This window comes from Drosophila nasuta, chromosome 2L (assembly GCF_023558535.2).
Source record: "Drosophila nasuta strain 15112-1781.00 chromosome 2L, ASM2355853v1, whole genome shotgun sequence".
Taxonomy (NCBI): Eukaryota; Metazoa; Arthropoda; class Insecta; order Diptera; family Drosophilidae; genus Drosophila; species Drosophila nasuta.
In genome coordinates, this window is record NC_083455.1 from 17,338,863 (window position 1) to 17,357,822 (window position 18,960).

The window sequence follows — 18,960 nt, forward strand, 5'->3', positions numbered from 1 at the left end:
TTTGTGTATGTGTGTGTACTCTATATTGTCTTGTGCTGGATGTCGTTTCATATTTTCATGTTGACTCCAATAATATGTGTATTAAGTGCGTTTGCTCCGCTTTTTTTTATATTTTTATATCAGCTCCTTTGCCTTTGTGCTTTGCTTTTTGTGTGCATGTAATGCTGTTCATTTTCCTCTCGCTTCTTTTCATTGTTTTCCTCATTTTTCTTCTTTTTTTGTTTATAACATATGTTCATTTATGTTTCCTATACTTGTTTACAATGCGTCGACGACGACTAAACTCTGACAGCATCAAAGTGGTATTGATGATGTTCTTGCAGCTGCCGCTGACGATGATTATGATGATGATGATGATGATGGCGATCATGTTGAGTATACGACATGTAACGCAATAATGTTTAACTTGCAAAGTATTTAAGCCCAAGTTTTGACCCCTTTTATTTTTGCTCTCTTTGCACATTTATAATGAAATTACAAATTATAAACTCACAAAAGAGCGCTTAACGCAAGTTGGCCAGAAAACACAAAACAAAAAAAACACAAAAAGTTGAGTTTTGCGGCAGGTGAGTAAACTTAGCTCTCAACTTTTTGGCTATCTTTGGCACAATTTTCCTCTCCCCCGCATCATCATCCTCAATAAACAAGCTGAAATATTGTTGCAAAAGTTGCATAATTGCTTTGGAGTTTTGCTTGGTAACTTTTGATATGCCTTAATTAAGTTTTTCGGTACTCATTCAAATATTTATAGGCCGCAAATAGCCAATGGGGAAATCGGTTTGAAATGTTAATGGGTTAGGACCAGAAATAGTTGGCTTATAATTAGAAAGCAAATACGTCGAACGAGACAATTCTCTGTGGATGATTTAATTTGTTTTGGTTTTTACTCACTTCAGATAATTCGCATATAAATGTCGGACAAATTCACCGTCAATTTACATTCGATTCGAGTTACTTTGTTAACTGCCAGTTGAAATTCAATTTGACACGCACGTGAGCATCATCAAATGGGCCTAAATCGAGAGCTGAGTGTTGAATGTTTTGCTTTTTTTGTCATTTAGCAGCAATTGCATTAAAATTTAAATAGCCAAAACAAATCGAAAGCTCTGTGCCAAGAAAGACATTTGCTACAATTGGCAGTGAACAGTCGAAACAATTGCAGCACGCAAGCCAAATCACGGCAAAAGACTTTCAATCAGCCAGTAAATTCTATTTATTTTTTCTTTCCTTGGCCAACTGCCAAACAGCCAGAGTGGAAAAAAACTGCAATCGCATTTCTCTAATCAATTAATGAAAGTGCTGCCGACGAATCGCGAAATCTTCTTCAATAGACAGCTTGGGCATCAATTGGGCTCATAAATAATTAAATAGCACTCGGAACTACTTTTGTTTTGGCCGCTAAAGTGATTAAGAAGAGGCGGCTCGGATAGGATTTGTAGGCGTGACAGATGCCAGTTGCAATTTTAATTATGCCGTTGAGCCACCAACACACGAAACGAAATAAAAGCAACAGAGGCTGAGGAGACTGTTTAACTAATCCTTTTTCTGCCGGCAAAACTTGGCTGACAACAACAACAACAATAATAATGAGAATAACTACAACTACACAACTACATCTACATCATCATAATCATCAAGAATTGTGTTTGTCGTTGAGTCTAAAACAATAAACAAAGCAAAGGCAGCAACTACCAACATTATCGCACATCATTATCATTGTCATTCAGAGCGCGCACAGCTTAAAAACAAGCAAGTTATTGATAGCTTGAGTAAAAGGTTGTCTAGAAGATACCTCGTGAAAAATTACAGAACAAATTAAAAAAATTATAGAATACAATAAAAAAATCAACAATAAAAAATTTAACGATATCATTATATATCATTATATTTAGAATTAGAAGGTTTTACATTTTGAAAATAAATTACCAAATAATAAGAAATCAATCCTAAACCATCTCATCCTAATAAAATTCTTATTAAATATATTCACAAATAACTTAATTCAAAAAATTAATTTTGGAATATTTATTCTAAAAACGATTATTTATATGATCAGAAAAGAAAAACTAGAAATATAAATGTGTGGTATTTTTAATTTCCAAGATGAAAGTAAAAAATTAAAAAAAAAAAAAACTGAATTATATGAAATAAACGAAATTTTTACAAATGGAATCAATGAAAACTTTTTGTTATGTTATTTTCAGTAATAAATGTTGCTTAAATTATGTGATATACAGCAAACATTTTATTTCCGATATGAAAATAAGGTTTCACAAATGCATTTAATGCTGCACAAAAGACAATAGATTGTTTTAAATTTTTTTGATTTCAAATTCTAAACAATCTTTCTTAAATTACATTTAATGTTGTAGATACTTTTAAAATACCAATCTCATTAATATTGTGTTTTAAATTGCATTTAATTTAAGTGTATTGATTATTAATTATCAATTCAAAATTATATGTCTATATTTGTAATAGTTACCTTAATAGTACTGCCTTCTTTAATGGTTTACAGGGTATTCGAATTCAGCCAACAGGCAACCATCATTTACCCTCGTTCGTGGCAAAGCGTTCTCTACAGCTTTCTACGACTACATCGAGTATAACTGTATTTCACGTCGTGTCGTCGTCTTTTGATATGCTGTTTGCTTTATTTTTCTGTTTAGTTAGTTTTTATGAGCGTCATTATTTTCGCTTGCCATGGCGCTAAGCATCTTAAGTGCCGCCATTTTTGGTGGCGCACAGAGGCTCAAAACTCTTGAAAGTTTTCTGCGGCATTCTGTGGTGCTAAGGGATGGTGAAGAGGTAGCGAGGACGACTCAATCTGTTTGCATAGGCGGCGGCGACAAACGATGTTGGCTTATAATTCAACTTTTGCCAGTTAGTTTTAAAAACATCTTAATAGCGCAAAAGATGCTGGATAGAGGCAAAACCTCAGACACATAACGTGCCTGTGTCTTTCAACGTTAGACGAGGCCGCTTTTGTGGTTGAAATTTTCACAAGTTGTTTGCGATTAATTGCTGCGAAATTGAAATGATAAAGAAAATTTTTCTAAGAATTTCAGAGAAATAAAATAAAGTTAAAATAATGTCAGATTGAAGCTGGGGCTAGTTATTGAGACTGGGGAATCTCAGCACTCTGTGAAAAATGTCTCAATTGAAGTGGAGATTTATTTTTATGTTTGTGTACTGTTTATAAAAATCAGATTGTGTAGCGTACATATAATTTTATAAAAGTTCAATTTCGGCATATTAGTGGCAAAATTCTTAATGTGTTAACTTTTCGGCCGTTTTGCGTCACGATCTAAGCATAAATACAAAATTCGCAATAGTGCAAATTCAAAGTTATTTATTTAGTTTCCTTTTCTTTTTTTTTTTTATTCTTCGTGTTCAAAATTTCGGCCAAAGAAACAGTGCAAGCAATCAATAAAATATAAAAAAAAGAATAATAGGTAAGTGCAGCCAAAGAAAAAATAGAAAAACAAGTTGGTCAAGTGTTGCAAGTTGCAAGTAGAACAGAGAATTGTTAGTGGGGGGGGAAGGTTTGAATTGGTGACAGATTATCAACTGAATGGCAGTCTTGTTCTCTGCTGCTTGTCCAAAGCTTGTACCTTTGAGTGTTCTTAACAGTTATTGAAATTGCTGCAATTGAGTTCAGTGTGCTCGAAGCTATTTAATTGCTGCTGCTGCTGCTGCTCAGCGAGAAAACGAGGACGATGACGACAACAGCAGCAGCAGCAACTCGACTCGACTCGACTCGACTTGCCTTGTCTCGACTTTTACCCGCAGGTGTTGTAATCTAGCAACCTTCCATGTCTCTTCGCATCCTGTTGTGTGCATGTGTATATGTTTGCCAGCTTATGCAAGTATATACGTGTATGTGTGTGTGTGTTTGTGCATCCTGCTAGACCTGGGCCAAAAGCAGCTCTCGAGTGCTAACTAATTTCGTCGCTGTCGTCTTCTGTGTTGTAGTTGAGTTTCGTTTCGTTTCGTTTCGTTCGGTGTCAGCAACATTTCTTCAATTGGTTTCGTTTGCTTGCCAGCTTACCTTGCCTTTCCTCTCCTCCCTCCACTCCTTTTCCCATGTCAATCCGACTGTTCCTTTATGGTTGTGTGTGTGTGTGAGTGTATTGCCGCAGTTGTTGACTCGTTGCTAAAAACTTGGGCCAAGCCAATTCCTTTTTGGCCAAGTCATCCAATCCATGTCCCGTTTCTGCGCTTTATGCACTGTCCCCTCTTCTCTCCTAAGTCTATCTGCTCTCTCTTTAATGCTCATATGATCTGGGAGTGCAACTGCATCGCATTTTTATGGCACTTGCTGTTTACTTTTACCGCTGCAGTTTCAGTTTGCTTGTTATTTTTCAGTAGAAGCCGCCTGTATCTTATTTTTTTGCCCGAACTTTTTCTTGTCTGTGCCTCTCACCTTACTGCCTGCTGCTGTCTCATTTGGATCGTAACATTTAGCTTAATGTTTATGGCGTTTTTGCTCCAAATTGAGACGTGTGCTGTGAGAGTGAGAGAGAGTTCTCTCTCACTCTGCTAAACAAGCTTATAAATTATTAGCAAAAGGGGAATTAATTTAAGCTCTCATTTCTACATCTAATTCTATTTTCCCTTGCACATATGATATCTACGATATCTACTGACATTTTTTGCCTCATTAGCTTGCATTCAAATTGCGATTTGTGTAGAGAGTCAGAGTCTAACAACTTTTCTTTGACATGCGATGCCAAACGACAACATACAAAAGAAAAAAGGAGGAAAAAAATCAACTCCAACCTCAGAGCAAAGCTGTCAACGACGCCACGTAATTATTAAGTTGCAGGCCACCCACAACATCAGCACTCACACACAGACACACACTACGACACTCTCTCACACATTTCATTTACTTTCTATAATTTCTCTAGAAATTCCGATTGCACATGTGGGACTTTATATTGGCAACGCTGGAAACCAATTAAAATGCTGCACTGCTGCTGATTATGCCAACAACGTTCTGAATGCGATTCTATCTGTGTGTGTGAGTGTGAGTGTACGTTAGTGTGTGTGTGTGTGTGAATAGATTGGTATGTGTCAACTAAGTGCAGTTAATTAGTGCGAAAATCACTTCAGTTGGCTGGGGACTTTTCGCTCAGATTTCTTTAGCTGTTTGTGTTTTTCCGCTGAAGCAGCTTTTATGTTTTTTTTAGTCCACTCTCTCTCTCTCTCGTTCGTTTTTCTTTTGAAATTTTCACATTAATTGCTCTGCTCTGCGCGCTCTCTCGCTCGCTATGACTTTAGCCAGCAATCAGCCGGAAGGCAGCCAGGAGAAGCTAAGCTACTTGGGGGATTTACTTGATTCTGTTGTCGCTGCTGTTGCTGCTGCTTCAATTGCTGATGTTTTTATTTAGGTTATTCCGCGATTTCCGGTTTGTTTCCTCTATTTTTTTGTGGCCAAAAATAAAAACCAACGACCGTTGTAACTATTTCTAAAAATCAGTTCGTTGATTTTGCCATCAACTTTTTGCAACCACTCTCAAACATTTCATATTTATTTAGTCAAATTAACATAAATGTTGCATGAGAACATTTGCGAATTTATTGATATATAAATTAATCTCTAAAAACATTTATGCAAAATGATAATTTAGCATTTCATTTTATTTGACTTTTAAGCATTTGCTTTTAGTAAAACTATTCAAAATTGTTTACTAAAAATTTCGAATTATATTTCCTTTATTTTCGATTTTGTTGTCGACATTATTTTTATATTTTTTTCTAATCAAAACTTGACAAGTGTTGAGCTTAAATAAAATGCATTCACATATATACATTATTCATTTTAGTTAAAAGAATTCACTTAAAAAATTCTTAAATTTTGATAAATAGTTGAATAAAATTAAGAGCCAAGAAAGCAACAAACGTTGAGCTCAAGACTTGGCAAAGGCTCAACATTTTTTATTTATTCTTCTATTTATCGCATACTTTTAATTTATTAAAACAGTAGAGCAAGAATACTTTTCATTTATGTTTATTATATTTTTCACTTTCACTTATGCCTAATTTACTAAATTTCATGCATCATAATAATGAAAAAAAAAAAAGATTCTGTTGCCAAGTCAAGTTTATCGTAATGTTGGTTGTCCTTTACGATTTTAATTTAATGTAAATTAGAGAACATTATTGAAAGTTTTTTATTCATAAGTTTGACGACAACAGAATTTAAATATTTGCGAGCTATGTTTATTATATTTTTCACTCTCACTATTGACTAATTTCTTCCTAATTCAATAAATTCTTTCATTATATTTAAATAACAAAAAAAAAACAAACATTGAGTTCAAATGTGTCATTGGCAACAACTTAACTTATTGTAAGCTTTTTATTCACAAATGTGACAACAACAGAACATAAATAATTTTAATTTATGTTTATTATATTTTTCGTTTTAACTTTTGACTAATTATGGCGGGTAGGCAGTGAAAATCCCTTGCTAATTTAATAGATAGTTGCATAAATTAAAACCCCCCAAAAAAAAAGACTACAACAAACACTGAGATCAAAGATTTATGGTCATTACAAGACTTGGCAAGTTCAACAACTTAATAAAAAGCAAAGCACAGCGCGCCAAAGAAAAAGAAGAAAATATGATGGCCAAGAAGGGGGCGGGGCAGCCGCAGGGTGGCTGGACGTGTTATTTACTCTGTTGATTAAGTTAAAATACCGCGCAGAGATCAGCCAGGCAAACAGGAGTCAGTAAGTCTGCGAGACTTGCTTTAGCTCAAGGACAAAGCTAAGCTCCCCTCCACTTCTCTTCTCTTATCATGTCGCCAGCCAAGCGACAACCGAAAAAAACTAAACTGCTGCAAAGGGAGGACAGAGAGAGAGAGAGAGAAAAAAAAAGCAGAGAGACCATACGCCATGCGGGGATTACATTAACGCAATTTCTGGGGCTAAGGGCGGCGACCCCAGCGAGAGTTGGCCAAATTAAACGCCCACTTAATCTCAGCTGGGTCAACTTGTGACACGAAACTCATTTGTGCCGACCAGGCGAATTCTGTTTTTCCCAATGTGTCGCTGTCTCTCTCTGTGTGTGTGTGTGTGTTGAAATGGCGACTGAGCAGCGAGCAAAGCTGTGGGACCAAGTTCAGGGACAATCAGCAGCAACAGCGTCAAGATCAAGGCACACACATATTCTGAGTCCAATTGCCCAAAGGGAGGAGGGACGAGAAGGAGTAGCCCTTCTTTTCTCTCTCTATCTCTCTTTTACTCGCTGTGCTGCGCTGTCTCGCAGGTCTAGTCATTTTCAATTAATTTGGCAACGTGGGCAACTACGAGACAGAAAGAGAGACTCGGGGAAACGCCCGCAAAAGAAAAACAGTTTTCAGCACTTTTGTGTCAAAAGTTGTTTGTCGTCGTTGTCGCGACATTTGCACTGAGTTCTCTCTCTCTCTCTCTCTCTGCCTTACTCCGAGTCTCTCCCTGCTGCTTTCGAGTGCAGGAAATGCGTACTTCCTGTTTGTTGTCTCAGTGTATGCGTCTCCTTGGGGGGGCAGCATCAGTCAGAGCTTCAACATATTTGCCTGCTCTCTCGTTTCTTCGTCTTTTCCGCTCTTTTCCCCCAAAGACAATGTATGCACTTGGCTCTGCCTTTGTCTGCTCCCCGAAAATAAAAAAAAGAAGAGACCTTCTCCTTGGGTCAACCATAAACTTTTGCTTGCAACTGCCGCATAATTTTACATTTTGTCTCGTCTCAATGTGGCATGAACTGCTTCTGTTCTGTCTACTCAATGCACTGGGCTTCGTTTTCGTTTCTCTTTCTCGTTTTTTTGTTGGTTTTGTTAAAAAGTTGCTACCATTTATCTGTTTTGTATGCACTTGCTCGTCGCTCTCTCTGTTTCTCCATCACTTCTCACATTCTCTGTTCATCCTGTCGCTTAAGAGTATATCTATTCTTTTTTTTAAGGCCTTTAGCATGGGCCCGTCTTGTGCAGTGTTTGTCTCGAGCTTTGAGTTGCTGCTGCTGCACATTGGCATGCCAAATGGTTCAGAGGGGAGGCAGCTGTTGTCTAGCTTGAGTTCCCCAAGCTGCATGAACTTCCTTTTGTCGCATTGTACAATACTACTGCTCTATAAGTATATATGTGTGCGCTAGACACTGTGGCAGTTGCTTTAAGGAATGTTGCAAGCACTCGAGTTCGAGTAGTGGGAATGTGGAAAGAAGAGACATGCTTTGTGCCGCTTTTGTTTAATCGAAATTGTATTAGGAATTTCCTTTGGGAATGCACTATTTCCGTGAATGAAACGCACACACACACACAGCGAAAACTTATAATTAGAAAACTTAAAAAAGAATTGCTTAAACGAATGCTGGCAAATTTTAAAACACAGCTGCTATCTAGAGCATAGAAACATTTACTTATATCGTACAAAAATATTTGCAATTAAGCAATTCCTTTGTGCAATGCTTAGATTAGCTTATAAATTGGCGAATTAAATAAATAATATAATTATTTCCATCCATATGCACTTCCTTCCTAAAATGCTTTCTGTTAAATTAGCAAATATAATATTTCTTATATTTGTGTTCATTCACATTTTTAAGCTATACGTTTTATACAGAATGCTTGAAAGAATTTGAGGTCAAAGACATGTCAGGATGTAATTAAATACACATTAAAATTTTCTACAGAATTGCCAGCAAAGTTGTCTGCAAAGTTTTGCTTCATTGGGAAAACTGAAGAAGATTTTTCATGGTCAGTCTGAAACATTTTCTACACATTATTTTTTCTTGAACTTTCTTGACAATAACACCAACAAATAAGTTTTTTTTACATTTCTATAATATTTGAAAGTTTCTAATGATTTACTTATTATTTTCGTATATTTATTTTCCATTAAGTTGTCAATATTTAACAAAATGAAATATATTGTTAGCCTTTTATATTTAGAAAAATATCATATCAACACTTATTTCATTTTGTGCTATACTTTTTCTGATAATTAGATAGATTATAGATTCATTTTTTTTATGATTCCATTATAATCTTATAATATATTTATTTATTTTTATACCCGCTACCCATAGGGTAGAAGGGTATTATAACTTTGTGCCGGCAGGAAATGTATGTAACAGGTAGAAGGAGGCATCTCCGACCCTATAAAGTATATATATTCTTGATCAGCGTCAACAGCCGAGACGATATAGCCATGTCCGTCTGTCCGTCTGTCCGTCTGTGTGTCTGTCCGTCCGTCCGTATGAACACCTAGATCTCAGAGACTATAAGAGATAGAGCAATAATTTTTTTTCGACAGCATTTGTTATATTTGCACGCAGATCAAGTTTGTTTCAAATTTTTGCCACGCCCACTTCCGCCCCCGCAAATCAAAAAAATCGAATAACAAGCGTAATTGTAAAGCTAGAATTGCGAATTTTGGTATATACAATAACTATTATAGTAGTTATGATTCCTGAAAATTTGGTTGCGATCAGATAAAAATCGTCGAAGTTATTAAAGAAACACTTTTGTATGGGCAAAACGCCTACTTACTAGGGGTCTAATTTGCTTTGGCCGACAATCTGGTATATTGTTCCGTCTATGGTATATTTTGAATGCGGTACTATATCGATATACCAAATATACGATTTGGTATTTTTTTTAGTATTTTTAGTATATTTGGTATATTTTTTATAATAATACCCCAAAATATATTATTAGTATTTTTGTAGTATAATTGGTATGTTTTGAGAATAATACCGCAAAATATATTGCTTTTATTCAAAATGGGTAGCGGGTATCTCACAGTCGAGCACACTCGACTGTAGCTTTCTTACTTGTTATTTATCAGTTCCTTTATTAAGCGCTAGCATTATAACCATTTCGGTTAGGTTCATTAAAATGCGAATAAATATTAAACTTAGTGAAACCAATATCATAGACTCGCACTAAAAATATCTTTGAATTTATGAAATTTTCAATTGTAATATGATGTGCTTCAGAATAGTTTTGTCATTGTTCAATTAATTTCTCTGGCACATCGAAGCAATCTGCTAAAAGTTTGGCAATTGTGCCAATAGTTTGCCATTCACTTTGCACACCTTGACAACAGTTCGTCATTAAATTTGCATAATGAAATGCTGTCTCATATACCTGTGGAGCGAGGGGAGTGGCAAGAGGGTTGACAAATTTTGCAGTTGGGCAAAGTTTTTGGTCGAATGCACCAAGAGCAAGAGCAAGAGCGAGAGCGAGGACGAAGTTGCCTCAAAGGCTGAAGTGTGTGTGATGCCTGCGGTTTATTTGGAGTGCTTTGGATAGATTGTCATGGTTGCCAAAGGCAACAGCTACACGACAACAACACCAACAACTACAAGAGCAACAACAAGAACAGCAACAAGCATAAGCAATATCGGAGACATCAATAGACACAGCACAACGCAGTTGGACATACTCAAAGTGGAAGCAAGACCAACAACAACAATAACAGGAACAACAACAACAGCAGTTGCTGGCGACCTCAGCGACCACAAAAGTAAAGTTCTTCGTGTTGCTGGTCGCGTAAACTTAATGGAGTTCGGCAAAAGGCCACAGGAAGTAGCTGCTGTGTGTGGGGCGGCAACGAATAAGGGCTTAGTGGCAGCGGAAGGCGTGGCAGCGGCAGCGACAGAGGCTTTTTGGCCACGTTACTCCGTGACGCTGCGGTGCGTTTGCGTCTCCTGGTCTCGTTTCTTGCCCCATCTCCAGAGCTCTTGCTGCAACTGTTGCTACTGAAGTTGCTCTTATTGTTGTTGTTTTTGTTGCTCTTATTGCAACATGGATTTCCGTTCGCTGCCCTCGCTTGCTTGCTTGCTGGCTGGCTGGCTGGCTAGCATTGTACGACCCACTACTTTATGGCTTACCACATGTGCACTTTGTAATCTGTCGGCGTTATTGCATTGCGGGTCGTTCAGGGCGGAGACGAGAAAGGTTGAGAGTGCATTTCGGTGTGGTCGAGGCCTTTTCCCAACTTCTCTCTCTTTCTCCTTCTGTGTATTTGTGCGTGTGCGTGTGCGTGTTTGTGCACTTGCTCTTGTGTCTGGCGTAGTCGAGTGCGCCTTTCAAGTGCTTTACTTAGAAGCTGCTACGACTTTATAATCAATTTGAAGCACTGTTTATGATACAGCCAATTGATTTCCATTTCTTTTCTTTATTGTTCTTTATCTTTGCAGGTGAGTGTACGCCTACAGCGTCAACTTTGTAACTATTAAGAGTAAGTGTTGCGGGCGTTTAGGAAAAAATAGAAGCGCTTCATTTATAAGCTTCAGACTACATCAGAGTTAAACATAAAGATCCAACTTCCAAATGAAGCCTCTTTATTCATAAGCGTCTTTCTAAAAAGGTTTGCTTTCTTTCACATTTGTTGATCAACTTGCCACTCTCTATTTAGTTGACTATTAATTATACTAATTATTTTCTAATATTGAAATTTCTGCTTTCACTTTCATTAATATTTTTCAAGTTTTTCTCAAAAATCGCCTGAGCTTCATTAATTTTTTTTGTGGTTCATATCCCATTAACTATATATTAGGTTGGCCAAAAAGTCTTGCGGTATTTCCGATAGGTGTCTTTGCAAGCGCGTAGTTCTAGTTCTATTTATCGAATCGGTTCATGCGATACCTTTTTGGAAAGCTCTTTTCCCGCGCTAACACGTGTTTGATTTATTGTTGTTTGTCTTGAGTCGTTCGTGAGTTATAGCGTCAAAAACATGGAGCAAAATAAAGAGAAAATACGGCATATTTTACAGTACTACTACGATAAAGGCAAAAAATGCAACTCATGCTGCCAATAAAATTTGTGCAGTTTATGGACCCGATACAGTTTCCATTTCCACCGCACAACGATGGTTTCAACGTTTTCGTTCTGGTGCGGAGGTGGTCGAAGATGCGCCACGGTCCGGAAGGCCTGTCGTCGAAAATTGCGATAAAATCGCCGAATTGATCGAAAGAGATCGGCATAGTAGCACCCGTAGCATCGGCCAAGAGCTTGGCATGAGTCATCAAACCGTTTTAAACCATTTGAAGAAGCTTGGATTAAAAAAAAAGCTAGATGTATGGGTACCACACGACTTGACGCAAAAAAAAACATTTTTGGCCGTATGGATGCATGCGAATCGCTTCTGAATCGCAACAAAATCGACCCGTTTTTGAAGCGGATGGTGACTGGCGATGAAAAGTGGATCACTTACGATAACGTGAAGCGCAAACGGTCGTGGTCGAAAAGCGGTGAAGCTGCCCAGACGGTGGCCAAGCTTGGATTGACGGCCAGGAAGGTTCTTCTGTGTGTTTGGTGGGATTGGCAGGGAATCATCCACTATGAGCTGCTCTCCTATGGCCAAACGCTCAATTCGGACCTGTACTGCCAACAACTGGACCGCTTGAATGCAGCACTCAAGCAAAAGAGGCCATCTTTGGTCAACAGAGGCCGAATTGTCTTCCATCAGGACAACGCCAGGCCACACACATCTTTGGTGACGCTCCAGAAGCTCCGGGAGTTCGGATGGGAGGTTCTATTGCATCCACCGTATAGTCCGGATCTCGCACCAAGTGATTACCACCTATTTCTGTCCATGGCGAACGACCTTGGTAGTCGGAAATTGGCCACAAGAGAGTCCTGTGAAAATTGGCTCTCCGAGTTTTTTGCCAATAGAAAAGCGAGCTTCTATAAGAGGGGCATTATGAAGTTGGCATCTCGTTGGGAACTCGTCATCGAACAAAACGGCGCATATTTGACTTAAATCGCATTATTCTAACCAATTTTATGAACAATTGAAAATTCAATAAAAATACCGCAAGACTTTTTGGCCAACCTAATATTAACATAAAGATGCAATTTAAAAAATAAAGCCACTATATAAATATGCCTCTTTCTCAAAGTTTGCTTTCTGTCATCTTTATCGACGAACTTCTCACTCTAGTTAGTTGACCATTCTCTAAAATTATTATTCCTTCATAGTTCAATTTTTTGCCTTATCTTTCATGAATATTTTTGTATATCCTGTTAATGAGTTTGAAATATCCAATTTTGTACTTTAATTACTTATGTCTTTATATCCAATAAATTATATTTTTCTTACTTTTTATTGGTTTTGTTATTAACAATTAATTTGTAATTTATTGTATTATTATTTTTTCAATTTTTTTGAGTATTACAATTTCATATTTCTGCTTTATTAATTAGTAATATTTTGAAGAATTCGAATTCGAAATAATTACATAAAATAGGCATGAAAATTGTGCTTAGTTCAAGTTCAAGTTGAACTTTAACTATAATAAGAAATAAATCCTATTAATTGAATTCTTTGACAAAGTCACAAGAATCTTTTCATGTTAAGCACTTCAAGTGATTAATATTCTATCGCTTTGTTCTTCATCGACTTTGTCAAATATTTATGCATAAATATATCGTCTTTTGTCGCCACTCTTTGTACTTTGCTGCTATGTAGTTAAATACACAAGACAAGTTCCATTACCTGACCACAAGTACCACAAATATTCCATGCTCTTCGGTTGTCATGTGATCTATTTGAAGCCGTTGTTGCCGCATCCAGGAGAAGGCGACCTGCGTCGTCTGTAGCTCAACTTAACAAGACGCCTCATAATCGCATCAGGAATTTCCCTGTTAAGCGGCAACAAACCCAAAAAAAAAAATAAATATATATACATATATATTTTTTTTATATATACGAAGAGAGAAAATATCGCAACTTTTGGCGCGACGCGACGCGACGGTGGATAGAAGAGAGAGGAGCTGTGTCGAGTCCTTTGTGGACAATGCAAACACACTGAGCAACAGCTGCTGTTGCTGCCACCGCGCCACGCCGCCCACCTGCCGCCTTTGGCCCACAACTTCTTCGCACAATACACAAACAAGCAAAAGTTTGTAAACAAAAATTGTTGACGGGGTCGACGTAGAGCACAAACCACCAGCGTGAGAAGGAGGAGGAGAGAGAGCGGTTAGAGCTGGTTTGAAGGTGGGTTAAGGTTCTCGAATGCAAAAAGTTTTTACATCATGATGCTGTTGATATGCCTGTTAGTAGTAGTCGACGACGCTGTTGCTCTCGCTTCACATTTCCCAGTACTCTGGTTTTTGTGGTACTTGCTGTTGTTGTTGTTGTTGCTGCTGCTGCGTATTTATTGTCGTTGTTGCGGCGACCACAGCGGCACTGGCAACATTAACCCGCTGCTGATTGTTGTTGTTCTTGTTGCTGTTGCCGTTGCTGTTGGGTTTTTCTTGCTTACTACTGGGAGCACATGCTCTGTGCCCCCTTCCCCAAGTTCCACTTGCTCTTTCGCTTTATTTCTTCTATTTTTTTTTCGCGGTTAAAGTTGTTGGCATTTGTTAGGTTGGGGAGCTTGGTCTCTGCCATCGTCGAGACCGATGACATTGCACGTACATCAGTTACGGTACGGTTCAGGTTTGGTTTGGTTTTGTTTAGTTTGGTTTGGTTTGCTACTTTGGTTTGCTTCGTTGGTTAGTTAGTTGGTATTTGTGGTTCCCTTAGGAGCTGTATTAACGTATTGAAAGAGCACAAAGCTGCCGTTGAGCAGCCGAAAACAAGTCAAAGGACTTTTGGTTGGTTGTGGTAAATAAGTTTGCTCTTTTCTCTAGTCTATCGCCTATTTTAATCTTGCAATTAAATCGTATTTCACTTTTTTGTCCACCTTTTTGCATTAAATTGCAATTTGTTTACATTTTTGCTTTGGACATTTTTGTGTTTTGGGCTTTTTTATCCCGCAAGTCCTTAACCGTTTTCTTGGTTACACTCAAAATGTCCTTTAACCGTTTCAATGCATTGCGTCTGCGCGCTCTTTGAGGATATTCTGCGCTCTTTATGTTGCTTGAAATTTCCCTTTTACATGGAATATGCTTTTTAAATAAACAATAGATTTATTAAAAGGCTGAATTTCCAATAAATCAAGTATAGTTTATACTGTTTGACATTTGAAATGTATTTGTCGGGTAGTCTTAAAATATAAATGCATTTTGCGATATTTGGATTTAGATTTCAGAGTTTGTTTTCAGTTATTGCCAGGCTCTGAAATAAAACAGAAATTATTTAGTATAATATTGCATTTAATAGCTGCCTTATATAGGCTTTATTGTTAGCCATTCATGCATTCATTCATGAGTGGCTAGCGATGATGTCTAACAGGTTGCTGGCAGTGGCAACATGTGGACACGCGAAGCATTAAAGCGATTCGCAACGAGGCAAGCGGCGATTTATAACTAGCGAACACCACGACAACCCGAGAGTTTCGGCAAACACAGAAGAGAGGAGAGCGCTGTTCGTGTAATATTTTAGTACACTTTGCCGCCTGTAAACAGAGAGCCATTTCCCAGGACTTATGCGAGGAATCGCGTGTCTGGAGGAATAAATTTCAACGGTGGCCCGAATGTTATGCTGACGACACCATCGAGTGGAGGACTTGAGCTTTAGTACAAATCGTGCATTCAAACGGTGCGGATGCGCGTTGTCCCTGTTGTCGTGTGTTAACGTTTTCTTTCGTCGTTCCGTTCAGCGTGTGTGTGTGTGTGTTTCTGTTTGTGAGACTCGATGTGTGCGTTCATTCTCGGTGCGCTGATAAGTAGGCAACACATTCGCGTCAAACGCACACTTTAACTGGCTCGCAATTAAAATTACAAACATACACAGCACCATCAACGTCAAAAGGATTCGTCGACGTCTTCGACATCCTTTTTGAGTGCACAATTAAGCGCGCGCCAAATCAAATTCAATAAGCACGCGAAAATCAAAAAAGAAAGAGGAAATCATAAAAAGAGTCGCAACAGTTTTTGGCTTCATTCCCTTAATAAAAAGTGTATGCCAAAAAGTGCTGTGGCACTTCAAAGTGCCCGGGCACACAACAAAAACACACAAACACACTCAATATACATATATACATAATATAAGTATATTCACCCAAGAGTAAAGATTGTGCGTGTGTGTGAGTGTGTACATAAAAGGCGACAAATGACAGCGAGTAAGGCAACAACTGGTTGCCAGACTTTGTCCTTTAGCTGCACGAGCGACGAGGCTCAAATTAAATTCCAACGCAACGCAATCTGCTTAATAAATAATTAAGCGTAATTAAAGTGTTAAAATAGATATACAAAAAAGGTATTTTTATTGTACTTGTGAATTATGCGAGTGTGTGCCTGTTTTGCGTGTGACTGCGAAACGTGTGTTTCAATTCAGTTGCTTTCTTAATTGTACAGAGAAAATTCGCTTTTAAGAAACAGCTGAAAGCAAATTTGTTAACTTTAAATTTAAGGGGAATCTTGTCGGGGTTCAGTAAAGATTTCCTTTCTTTGCTGTACAGCGAAATTTGTGGTAAAGAAACAGATGAAACTAAATTTGTTAGCTTTAAATGTTGCTGGTTTCTGTGAAGATTTTACGGAAAAATATCTGATGAATTTATAAACCAATTTATTAATATTGCGATTGTCGTTGTTCCTTTTTACTGCCCACAACCGATTTGTCAATTAAATTGCAAACATCTGTATTCAATTTTAAATTAACTTCTTTAATTTCACACCTTTTAAAGCTCTCTCGAATTTAAACGTATTTCTAACGCAATTTCTCATGAACTGCTGCGTTGACTTTAGTGACTTTCTACTGTAGTTTACCCAGCTACTGTTTATTCTTGTTGCTGTGGCTGTTGTGAATGTGTTAAATGCAAATGAGTTTGTGTCTGTCTGTCGCTGCGTTTTCGCTTCGTTTGCCTTGACTGTTAAGCTTTATCAATGGCAACAACAATTACACATTTTTACGTCTTGAGCATGTGTCCTCATCTATGTGTTGCAATTGTTGTTGTTGCTGCTGTTGTTATTGTTGTGGTGGTGGTTGTTGTTGTTGTTGTTGCTGTTTGCATACCGGAAATGCAAAACTTCAACAGCAGCAAGCAGCAGCATCATTGTCCTCCTGCTGTTCCCATTTCCTATGCGCTCAACGAGCTCTGCTGTGTTAGGGGTGTGTTGTGTAAGTGAACGTGTATGAGTGTGTGTGTGCGAGGTGGAGAATGTTGTATTGTGTGTATGTTTTCCATTGCAATATCCATTTCCGTTTGCTTCTTATTCAAGCAACAGCAGCAGCAGAGAGACAGAGAGAGAGCCGCAGCAGCTGAGCATAATAAATTTTTAATTTCATTTGCTTTTATTTATTGTTTTTTTGCCTCAATTACATTACAATTTCTCGCTCGCTTTTCGTATTTTTTTTTTTTTTTCTCATAGTTGTTTCTTCTTCGCTTCACATAATTCAAATTGTGTTGTTGTGCATAACTTAAATGGCAATTTTATTGTTTTTATTGTTATTGTTCTGTTGCCGTTTGCCAGTTCGTTTTGAGTGCTTGTCTCGCCACTGCCACTTTTGTGTAAATATTTAATTGATTTTTAATATGCGCCATGCATGTTTGATGAGTTGTTTTGATTTCTTCATTCCGACTACGCAAACATCTGCACTCGACTTTTTCCCATTTAAAGTGTGTCATTCATAATTCACACAATTTTCGAACTAAATGTTCCACAATAATGACAAACAACAACACGCTGTCGGGCAATTGAATGATTTAATAATTTTAGAGCAACTAAAATAAAATGATGCCAATTAAAATTTAAAGTTAATAACATTTAAAAGTGTTGAGCTAATTTCTCAAATCTTCAATGTTCAATTATTAGTTTGTCACTTAATTTTCTTTGCTTTAAACTTAAATATATATATTTGAAATATTTTAATTAAATAACTAATTGATTAGTTATTTATTTTATTTTTTTGGATTTGCTTACAAACGTTTTCACTTTTCACTCGCAATTTTTTATTTGATGACCTAAATGATTTACGTTTAATGCAATACTGTAAATAATTGATTTATAAATTGAATCAATTTATTTTGTTGCATAAAAAACAGAACTTGAATATCACAAATAGGAAAAAAAAAAATTAAATAAATAAATTGGTATTAAATTTAGCAATTTGCGCAAATATTTAACCGCAATTCAATTGTCAATTATCTGTGCTGTGTCCGTTCGACGTGCTCTTGCCGCAAATGTTTGTTGCCTCGACAAAGTTTTTGGGTACAAGAAGCAGACCAAAATGTGCAAAACCCAAAAATCGCACGCAAATCACGTGCAACGTTGGTTTTGCGGTAATAAACGCGAACGCAAACGCAAATGCGAACGCGAACGCGATTTTTCACGCTCTTTTCTCTACTTTCTGTCTCTTTGCTTCTCCAACTTGATGTGTATTTTTTTTTTTGGTTTCGTTTTCTGCTTGTTGACAGTTTCTCTGTAGACCAAACAAATCCAAAAGACTCTCTTGCAACGAGCTTTTAATTGAAAAACGTGATGCGGATGCGAATTTTCTTGATAGTATATTTTCAGTTTGTATTTCTTGAACTTCTGCTCGTTCTTCTGCCCAAAAAAAAGGCACACACATTTTATTCCCTTTTAATTAAATGCATTTGCATGCTACTCTGTTGTTGTCCAGTCCAAATGTTTTGAAAATTATTTCCGTAAACTTGTCAGCATTGTGATTTATGACTTTTAATTAAATGCCTGCCTACGACACGTGTCGTCTCTTGCCAATTTCATTTACTCATGGAAAAAATTTGAATCTCACATATGGGAAATTCTTTGAACACACATCAACATTTGAGCTCTTTGTTCAGGTTTCGTCTTACTGAACAGCCATATAATTATGCAATTACGGTTACCATTTAAATAGACATCAGCAGCAGAAGTGAAATAAAATACTTCATCCTGTGATGCAACTCTGTGGAGTTGTCTGCGGTTGCACAAGTGCCCAGACAGACAGTTTCAGACTCCATGACACGAACTCCTCGTGGTTGTTGCTCGCCCTTTATACAATGCGTATCTAATTTGTAACCAGATGAAGCAACAAACAAATGATGAAAGCAAAGCAAATGCCATTCGAAGCCATTAG

At 37.4% G+C, this 18,960-nt stretch overlaps 1 protein-coding gene across 2 annotated transcripts in view; it reads left to right on the forward strand.

Annotated features, from left to right (window-relative positions):
* Nucleotides 1-3,197: 3,197 nt before the first annotated feature.
* Nucleotides 3,198-18,960, forward strand: part of LOC132794752 (CUGBP Elav-like family member 2) — a 146,087-nt gene continuing 130,324 nt past the window's right edge. For both annotated transcript variants that reach the window (XR_009633331.1, XM_060805065.1), the window contains exon 1: nt 3,198-3,455. The gene's annotated coding sequence lies outside the window, so the exon portion shown is untranslated. The remainder of the gene's footprint in view (nt 3,456-18,960) is intronic.